Source organism: Aulonocara stuartgranti (genome assembly GCF_965226115.1).
Source record: "Aulonocara stuartgranti genome assembly, chromosome: 13".
Classification (NCBI taxonomy): domain Eukaryota; kingdom Metazoa; phylum Chordata; class Actinopteri; order Cichliformes; family Cichlidae; genus Aulonocara; species Aulonocara stuartgranti.
Window position 1 is genome coordinate 8,230,123 of NC_138949.1, and position 9,120 is coordinate 8,239,242.

At 39.2% G+C, this 9,120-nt stretch overlaps 1 long non-coding RNA gene across 1 annotated transcript; it reads right to left on the minus strand.

Annotated features, from left to right (window-relative positions):
- Positions 1-4,876: 4,876 nt before the first annotated feature.
- Positions 4,877-8,590, minus strand: LOC309720824. The gene is made up of 3 exons (XR_014280570.1): positions 8,505-8,590; positions 5,117-5,208; positions 4,877-4,913 (listed from the first exon to the last, which is right to left on the minus strand). It is a non-coding gene; the product is annotated as an uncharacterized lncRNA (long non-coding RNA).
- Between the last annotated feature and the right edge of the window lie 530 nt (positions 8,591-9,120).

The window sequence follows — 9,120 nt, forward strand, 5'->3', positions numbered from 1 at the left end:
AGCCCTTAAAGAATTTCTATTAATCTGGGAGGTTTCAGTGGAGGCTGTGTCTTAGCATCAATGTTCTTGTGATGTTTCTGCCGCTGTTTCTCTTTAGTGGGGACTTTAAAGTAGTTTGCAATCAAAAATGTGTTGAAATAATGAACCAAAAAAAGAAAAATCTATCCCGTTACATTAAACCCAAATTTGTGTGTGTGTGCCAGATATCAACACAAACACTTATCAGGAACATTGGGAAGCATTTACCAGAAGAATATTGTATTATAACTCAATGCTATTCAGTTAACCTGCCATTAGCTTTAACGTTGTCCTGTTCCACTGCAAATGTGTAACAATGACCAAATTTGTGAATGGAACCAGGAAATGTGACCAAAGTAAGCAATCTTTTTAGTTTCCCTGTCAGATTTCGGTACGTTTTTCAGACCATTTCAGTCAGCTTTAGAAAGAAGAGTTATCACATTTGGCATTAAGATCACCATATGCCTGTTTATGAAGCAGACATTCATGTTCTTTCATTTGGCAGGGCAGGGAGGTGGGGAGGGTTATGTGGTGGTCAGCTTTCCTGGAAGTGTCTGCAGTCTGAGACATGCATCAGAGGCATCCAGTCTGGATTTCCAGCGGCGCTGAAGGTCCCATCAGACAGCCAGCTGCTCCATCACACTCTTCACCTCGGGCCACGCTCATTTAGCAACACTGAAACGCTCCACACAGCTACATGCAGAGCTTACATTCATCAAATCAGTGTTTTCACCTTTCCTGTCCGGCTCAGGCTGGACCACAGTCAGATGGTTAAAAAGAAAAAAAAGCCTTTCAGTTTTTGTTTTTAATGTAAATGATTTAGTATTAATGAAATGATGAATGTTTAGTAAAATGATGACATCCATATCTGTATGCTAAATGCTATCACTGTTAAATCTGTCAGAGAAAGCCCTTCACTTTAAAAAAACAAAGACCTACAAAGAGCAACTTTTCAAAGAAGTGGTCCAATAGTAGCTTGGCCACTTTCCATTGTAAGGTGATTGCCTGGTTTCAGGCAGCCTATCTCCAAATAGTTGCGGTCTGATGTGGACTGCATGCAATCACCGTTACACAGACTGGTGAAGGTTTGCAAGTAAGTGATAATTTCAGTAAGTTTTATTTTATAAATGCAAAGAGATTTCCAACAGGTCGCAATCAATCTGAGTCCATCTGTGCCAAGGAGCTCAACTCAGGTGCAACGTAACTCTTTGCTGGAAGGGACTTAACGCAACTGATTGCCAACTGGTTGTATTCTGGTTATATTCATATATAAAAGCAAGGTTACTGAGCAACCATGTCGTCTTAGAGTTGAATCACTGTCTTCCAAGTACATCACAATTTATGGAGGGGTTTTCTGAATTTCTCTTTCAAATCTATGAGGTTCTGTTTGGACTCCAAGAAGAGCTTCAACATGCAACAAGAAGAAATGGGAGTGAGACAAAACATTTTTTGAGCATGCAATTTATTGAAAACAACACTTAAACTGAAACAGGCTGTTTTACAGCTGATCAAACGTTTAGGACCACATGCCTTTGAAAGGCCAAATCTCTGCAAAAATGTGGATTCAATGTCATAATAACAGTTCTGCTGTAGATTAGCATGTAGCATATACCTGCTCAATACCAAAGGAGCCTAACCAGAAGGAAGACATGAATAGCTTTTTCCTCATAATAGGAACTGATCCGACATTTAAGAACTTGCCCCTGGAGAGTAGTTTGGAAAGGTCAGGCCAACCAGTTGAGGCCCGTTCATGTGAGTGTCACATTACACCAAATGAACAGCATAATGCTGTGCTTTCTGATACAACATGGTGCTAAAAGGTTACAACAAATGAACTGTTCAACACCAAAGCCATTATCTGTGGGATCGCAAAGGTTGCTGCAGCTTCATGAGAGTCCTGCACATTGTGAGCATATGCAGTGATCATTCAGCATTGTGTACAATTACAAAAGAGCAATTAGCATTTATATAGGTTCCAAGTGTGGCATACGGACATTATTAAGATAACTACATGTGGGGTAAAGGCTGAGGTCTGATTACCACCGACATATTTGGCTTACAGACAATGTTCAGTTAAGTCCTACTCTTCCATTATATCCCTTCCCCTACAGACTAAATAACTTTTTTTGGTCAACATTGAATTTCAATAGTTAAATTAGTAAAATCGATGTGAAATGAGGGAAATCTTTTTGTTTTTAACTCTCACAGCTTTTTATTTCTTATGCATGAAAGAAATTGCTGAGGTTGTGATCTTTTCCTGCTCAGCCAGTAAACTAATGGGTATAAATGCCAGTCCATTTACCTTACCCGAGTCTTTCTCGAAAAGCGCTGACAATTATCATTCGACTCCTGATGGGGGGTTGTCTGGGCCTTTCATGTGACAGATAAGGGAGCGGGCAGATAAACTGGGAGACAGACACGTAATGCCATTTGGCAGACTGGAATATGAAGAAAGGTCCCAGGATGAGCATCATCAAAAGAAGCCACCAAAATCTTTTTTTTCTTTTTTAATTTTCTCACCTACTCAGATCACGCACACGCACACGCAGGGAGGATCATGTCTATTTGATCTCTAAAAGGTCCGGAGTGGAAAATTAGCTGATGCTGAAAGTGCAGAAATGATATTGACGCTGTCATAGGTCATCTATGCGTCGCGTACTGCTCGCCTACCTAACAGATGTTTAAGCAAAAGGAAACAAATCAGAGTGAGGAATATAAAACTATGATGATTTTGAACAATTCATCTCACTGTGAACTTGGAGTTAAAGTGTAAGCTGTTATCATGACTCATTCCTCTGACGTTGGTCTTTGTCACGCTATGTTACACATACGTCAAATGAGAGGCGAGCCAGTGTTGTAGAAATCCTGAAATCATTACTCTGAATACAACCCACCGGTAGTTCTGGGTAATATTTTCTATAAAAATGTACATTTAAAGATCAGGTCAGTGGAGACCATTAAAAATGTTTCAATATGCAATGACAACCAATAAATAAATAATTCGTCACAGGCAAATCCAGCAGCTTTCAGGTTCAGCTTCCAAACCTGCTCTGACCCTGCAGGGCATAAACGTGGGACCTTCTGTCCCCAATGCTTCTCCATTGAAGACGAAATCTTCTCATGTGGGAGGAAGTCCTTATTATAAGCTGATTATTTTGTTTCTTCTTCTGTAATCTCAACAGCCTCCATTGTGTAGTTCTAGAAACGTGACTTTTCACTTGTTGACGTCTATTGTCTTGAACCACAGCCTGCGCCTCCCCCCCCTCCCCCCTCAGTTTGTTAGTAATGATCTGGCTTTTAGCTGAAAGCTTATGTGTAACTGTTTAGGTCGTCCAACCTCTGGAAAAGCAACTTATTCTTGTAGCCTCCAGATTGCTTCTTTCTAGGTAAACATAGCTGAGATGAAATGTTTGAGGCTTTTGGTTCCTCAAATCCTTTTCTTCTGAACCCTTTCCTTTGGCTCCTGGTTGAACTCAGCTACTAAGACCTCCTGCATCTTCCAGTTTCTTGAAAACATTTTTATCCTTTTTTGCTTTTTTAATCCTTTGTGGACCCATTTCCTCCGTCCGAAGTTATTGTTGATTTCTCTATGTCCTGCTTTTTTTTTTTTTTTAAGCTTGATGCATCCTTTTTTCCTGTGTAGGAGCCATATGAGTAGTTAGTTTTTTGGATTAAGAGGGTTGGTTTAAATGCACACACTGTCTTGGTGCACGGGTGTGGGGCGTGATTCATGGGTGTTATATGATACATGTGGTTGCACTCACTTGTTCACCACACCTGATGTTGATGAGCTGAAAGGTAGGGTGAGCATGAGGGGAAACTTTCTGTTGACCACAGCTTGAGTCATTTTGACCACAACCTGATGTATAGTTTAATGCACTAATTGATGCCATAGTCAGATGTTGTAGTTTGGCATGGTGTACTGTTTTGCGAGTTGCATTCATGCAGTCTGTGCATTTGTGTCATGTTTGATCCCATGTACTGATTTGTATAGTGGACACTACAATGTGGAATAAAAGGAGCAAATAGTACAGAAGTGCATCTCATGTGTTTATTGTTGTGCGTCATCAGCGTCCTCATGTTTAGGCTGCCGAGGCCGTTGGTTGGAGGAGCCGCAACAACCTCCCTGAGTTCTGGAGAATAGAAGGCCACTTTCTCTTCAGTTATCTGGTGATTGCTCAGGGCTTCACTATGATCTTGCTCTGATATGATTAAGAAGTTGGCCTAAAGTGGGTTTACATGGATTTTGTTATTACAGTCTAAAATTTGGAGGTAAAATAACTCAAGAGGATGCTGATTCAATTTTGGGGATCGCCATCGTATATCCTATCCTATCTGCTTTTTACTTCTGAGGGGTAAAAGCTGGGTCAAGGGCCCAGGACCAAGACAAGGTCTCTGTAGGCTCTTAATAAGGCCTTCACAGCTTCCCATGTTTTAACCAGTAAAGACTGGTGATAATTTTCAATCTGGAGTAGAAAAACAACTTTTTGTACCTTTTACTGAAGGGAAAACCTTTAAAACATCTGAACAAAAACCAAAAAAAACCCCCAGAATTTAGATGATAAAATAATTTTTAAGCACTTACTTTTCATAAAAAAAAAAAAATCAAACAACATTTATCAACAGTAATTATCCCATTAAGTTTGTTGCATGGTGTTCTATAACTGTGTTAAACAATTTTAAACACAAATAGGAAATGGAAGTAAACATCAAACTGTCAGAGAGTACACAACCACAAACATCTACTAGTTCTAGGTGGTGACAGGAGTTTGGTTAGGAAAACTTATTTGGTGCTTTTCCACCCCGTGGTGCAAAAACAAACTATTTGGATCACAATGGCAATGCTGGAACAGCCATGTAGGAAAAAGGTAGCACGGCTTGGCACTGGCTGTCAGCTAAAAAGCAAACAGAGTAACAAAGTTAATCAATATGATTTAAGCTTATAACTTAATCAATGTTGCATTTGCTCTCCATTTGCCCAGCCCAGTATGTCCAGTATACATGCAAACTCCTCCAAAGCTGCTTAGAAAAGAAACCCGCTACATGACCTAAATGTTAGATGGAGACATGATGATATGATAAATGCACAAAAACGTACCAAGCAGCAGCACACATGCAAGCATATGGACATTTTCCCGAGGGTGATGACAGCAAGAATAAATTTCTGCCGAGTCTTTGAGGTTATATGATCTATAAGGTCACCGAAAAGCACACATTACTCATGGTACAGTTTTTTCTTTCATCATTTTATTATCTTTTGTGGATTTTTCTCACATCATCAATCTTTCGGGGACTGTATTTTTAGCTATTACTGAAGTCTGTTAGCAAGTCTTTGCTTTTTAAGAGAGAAAAGAGAGGCTGCCGCCCTTTCTGCCATTTTTGTTTGCTTTTGAAATTCACTGAATTAAAAAAAGATTACTTGTAATTCCTGTATAGTGCATTTATATCCCAATAAATTAAATGTGAACACATTCAATTTTGGGGATCGCCATGGTATACCCTATCCTATCTGCTTTTTACTTCTGAGGGGTAAAAGCTGGGTCACAGTCGTGTTAATTCTGAGAGCAATTGTTGATTTAGTTGAAACCACAGTCTTCTGACTAAAACATCATTTAGTTTTAGTCTAATTTTAGTCAACTAAATATCATAAGATAACAGGAGACTAAAGCTAAATTTTAATTAGTTCACTACAATACGAAGTGTAAAAGTTTGTTGCACACGGTTTATATTCCTTGACATCAAACATCAAATGTATCCATACTTTTTAATCCAGTCTTCCTCCCAGGCATCGACATTTCGTGTGTTTTCATGAGGACCGTTTTTATTAGTCTATGAAAGTGTTGATTAATTAATAATTAATTAATTTCATATTAGTTTTCGTTCACATGAATTTGTTTTTATTTAGTTATCATTTTGTTTTCCTAAGAAGAAAAGTTTGATGAAACTATGATGAAAATGAGTAGCGAACGACATTAAGACTGAACACAATGTTTCCAAATGGAATCATTTCCTGAAACAACTTTTTTATTTTTGCTTTCTGTGTTCAACTTGCTTGATCACTATATTTATGTCACCTTCTTTAAACTAGGTATGGGAGCAGAAGGAGAAAACCACCAGTAAGCTAGCAAAGCTTAAATTTTTGCTTACAATATTCTAACCTCTGTCGTTTGCCTCTACAAAGACATCATTTGCTTTAGAGATTACCGATATGGTCTGCTGCATTACTGTGTGCTGCAGCCCATCCACAAAGGTACCAACTTTATCATATTTATTTATATTGATACCAGTGCAGTATAGACTCATACAAAGTGTTTGGAAGGAAAAACATCTGTACTTCTTTAAGTTGCTTGAAGACGTTTCACCTCTCATCCGAAAGGCTTCTGCAGTTGTTGAGCGTGTAATTCCCTGCTTCCTGACATGTATTGTTTTTACATTGGGGTGTTAAATAGTCACTGTGCCCCGTTACCTGCCAGCAGGCGTGACTGCCTAAACATGAGGCCAAGAGCATTTTCCATTTTATGCCCACTTTCTTCTCTTTCATCTTTGCAGACACGATTATTTTTAACCTCTGGGTGGTCTTGGGTCGATTTGTGCCATTTTTCATTGTTCATTTACACGCCATTTGCACTGTGTTGAATGGAATATAGCGAAAGTCTGCAAAAAAAAGTTCGGTCACATTTACTGTTAAAATTTCAGTATGACTTCCGGAAATTAGCTTCAGTGGCTAAGCTACAGACAAACTTACACTATCGGTCCTAGTGGTCGATTTGTGCCCCATTGAAACCCATTATAAACGCTATTTTTCACGGCAAAAAAATTACGGTCAATCGGTTATGTTTCCGTTTCCGTTTGCAGTACTGGCCTTAGAGTTGTAATTTTTTTATTTGTCCACCGGGTGGCGCCCTTGCTCCACATTTGACCCCGGGCTGGAAAACAGCGGGCTGCTTAAACAGACCTGCGGGAAACGAAGCCTCATTTCCGGCGTGCAGCAGCGGCTTCGCCCGCTGATCGGGCGGGACCATTTTCGGCCCCTAGGACCGTTTGAGGGTGCTTTTTTTTTTTAATCAACAGGAAATGACGTATTTGTTGTGACGTGGTACCGGACGTGTGTGTTGGAAAAAGGGGTCCGACGCAACATGCCCCGGTCATCGTCGGGAGTTAACCCGGGAGGATGCACTGATTTCGGCCTAGAGGAGGAGCATTTGCCGCCTGGAGACCATTTTCTGGTCCTGAAAAAAAAAAAAAAGGCGATCGAAATGAAGGTTGGTGCCAATCTTTAGTCCATCTAAAGGCCTAATTATAATAACAATCAAATATTACTTCAAATGTTTTTTTTAAAAAATATTTCGTTTTGTTTTGGGGGGCTAAAAAAAACGGTGCGCTCATGTAATTAAACTGCGATTAAAAGGGTTAAAATCCGCGAAATGTAATTAAAACTTGACATGAATATTTCAAGGAGAAGTAGGTCTAAAAGATTGGCTAATTTAAAGTGGAAAAAAATATTAATATATAAATTTTTTACAGCGCTTTTTAGGGCGTGGTCGATTTGTGGCTCTAAGCCCGATAGTGTATGCATTTTTCTAGGACCCCCCAGAGGTTAAACTCAATCACACATCCTACTGGGTCAGATGTTTTGGCTCTATAATTGTTGGTGTCTCTGAAGAGGCGAGTCTTGACTAAACAAAGTAATTTTTCAATTTTTAGTTGAACTTCCGAAGGCTGACTCAAAGGCAAGAACACCAAAATTAATTTATCAGAAAAGTTGTCTACAGCATTGCATTGGACAAAGACTACTCTGTCCAATGCAAAACCTTAACAATTATCTGGTTAAGACTTGTGTCAAAAAATTAGTTTATAGGACTGCATTCTTGGAAAAATGGAGGCATGTCAGGAGTCTTTCAATCATGGCTCCTAAGGATTCATTTGTTTGATAGTGTAGTGTGACTTCTGTTAGAGAGTCATATGTCAAAGCGCTTGACCAACATGCTATGTGGCACATGGGAATTAATACGACTAAATAACCTCCTCTTTATCGCCAATAAAACCTGACTATGTGTCAAACATCAAAAGAATCTAATATGTTTACGAGTTATGTAACACCAAGTAGTAATAAATCTATGAACAAAAGAGACCAGTGATAATTTTATTGGTATCCATCTTCTCATTTTGTTCACAGTTACTGGCATCACTTGTTTACCTATAATTTTCATGCGCTATGAAAGCCTTGTTGAAAGAAGCTTTGTTATCACTTTACTATGTCTCTCTCTGTACGACTGCCAGAAACCTCAACAGCACTGAAAGCAAAGCCACATTGTTCCGTGAAGCAATAAAGTGGTTTTTATTGTGCAAATCTGATCTGAAGGCTCACTATAAGTGCTTTGAGTCCTGTGATACTCTCATAGCCAGCATGTACTGAGTATTCATTTTGGGTGATATGAAGACCACCGATTTGGTTCAAAGCCAGACTTCAGATACCAGTAACAAACCTTTTCTTTCAGCCTGTGAATGTATGGAACGTGGTCACACTGCTGTTTCGCTGTTCACTAGTCTTCACCTCAAAACAGGTGTCTGTGAAAAGAAAAGGGAATGGTGATTGAGAGAAAATAAGGAATGCTATTAAGGGGAACTAATGCAAATGTGTATGCAAAATCCAGAATTAAGGGGGGCACTAAGAAGTGACTGTATGATGTGATTACTCACCTGTTCTCTCCAAGGTGTTTGGGCAAATGCTTCCACTGGGGTCCAGACACCATTTAAAGGTTCCGGGAGCGACTGTGGGTTAAGAGAGTGTGGTGAATCTTGTTGTGCTTGGGTTTCTGGGTTTTTATAATATTGGGTTTGGTGTAAAATTAAAGTGTGAAATATTTATTAATATAAAAACGTGAAGTGTATTTCTGTATTTTTTTATTCAAATTGATATATTGTATACTGTGGTGGAAGGTTGGGATTTAAGAATTTACCTGAGAGTGGAAGAATGGTTTAGTCTGTGACAGCTGAACATATTCAAGGCTGCCAGTTGTCATTAGAGAGGGTGGATTGTGCTGTGAAGAAGCTCGACGAGTGAATTGTTTGTAAGGAGAGCTGTATGGCAAATAAATACTT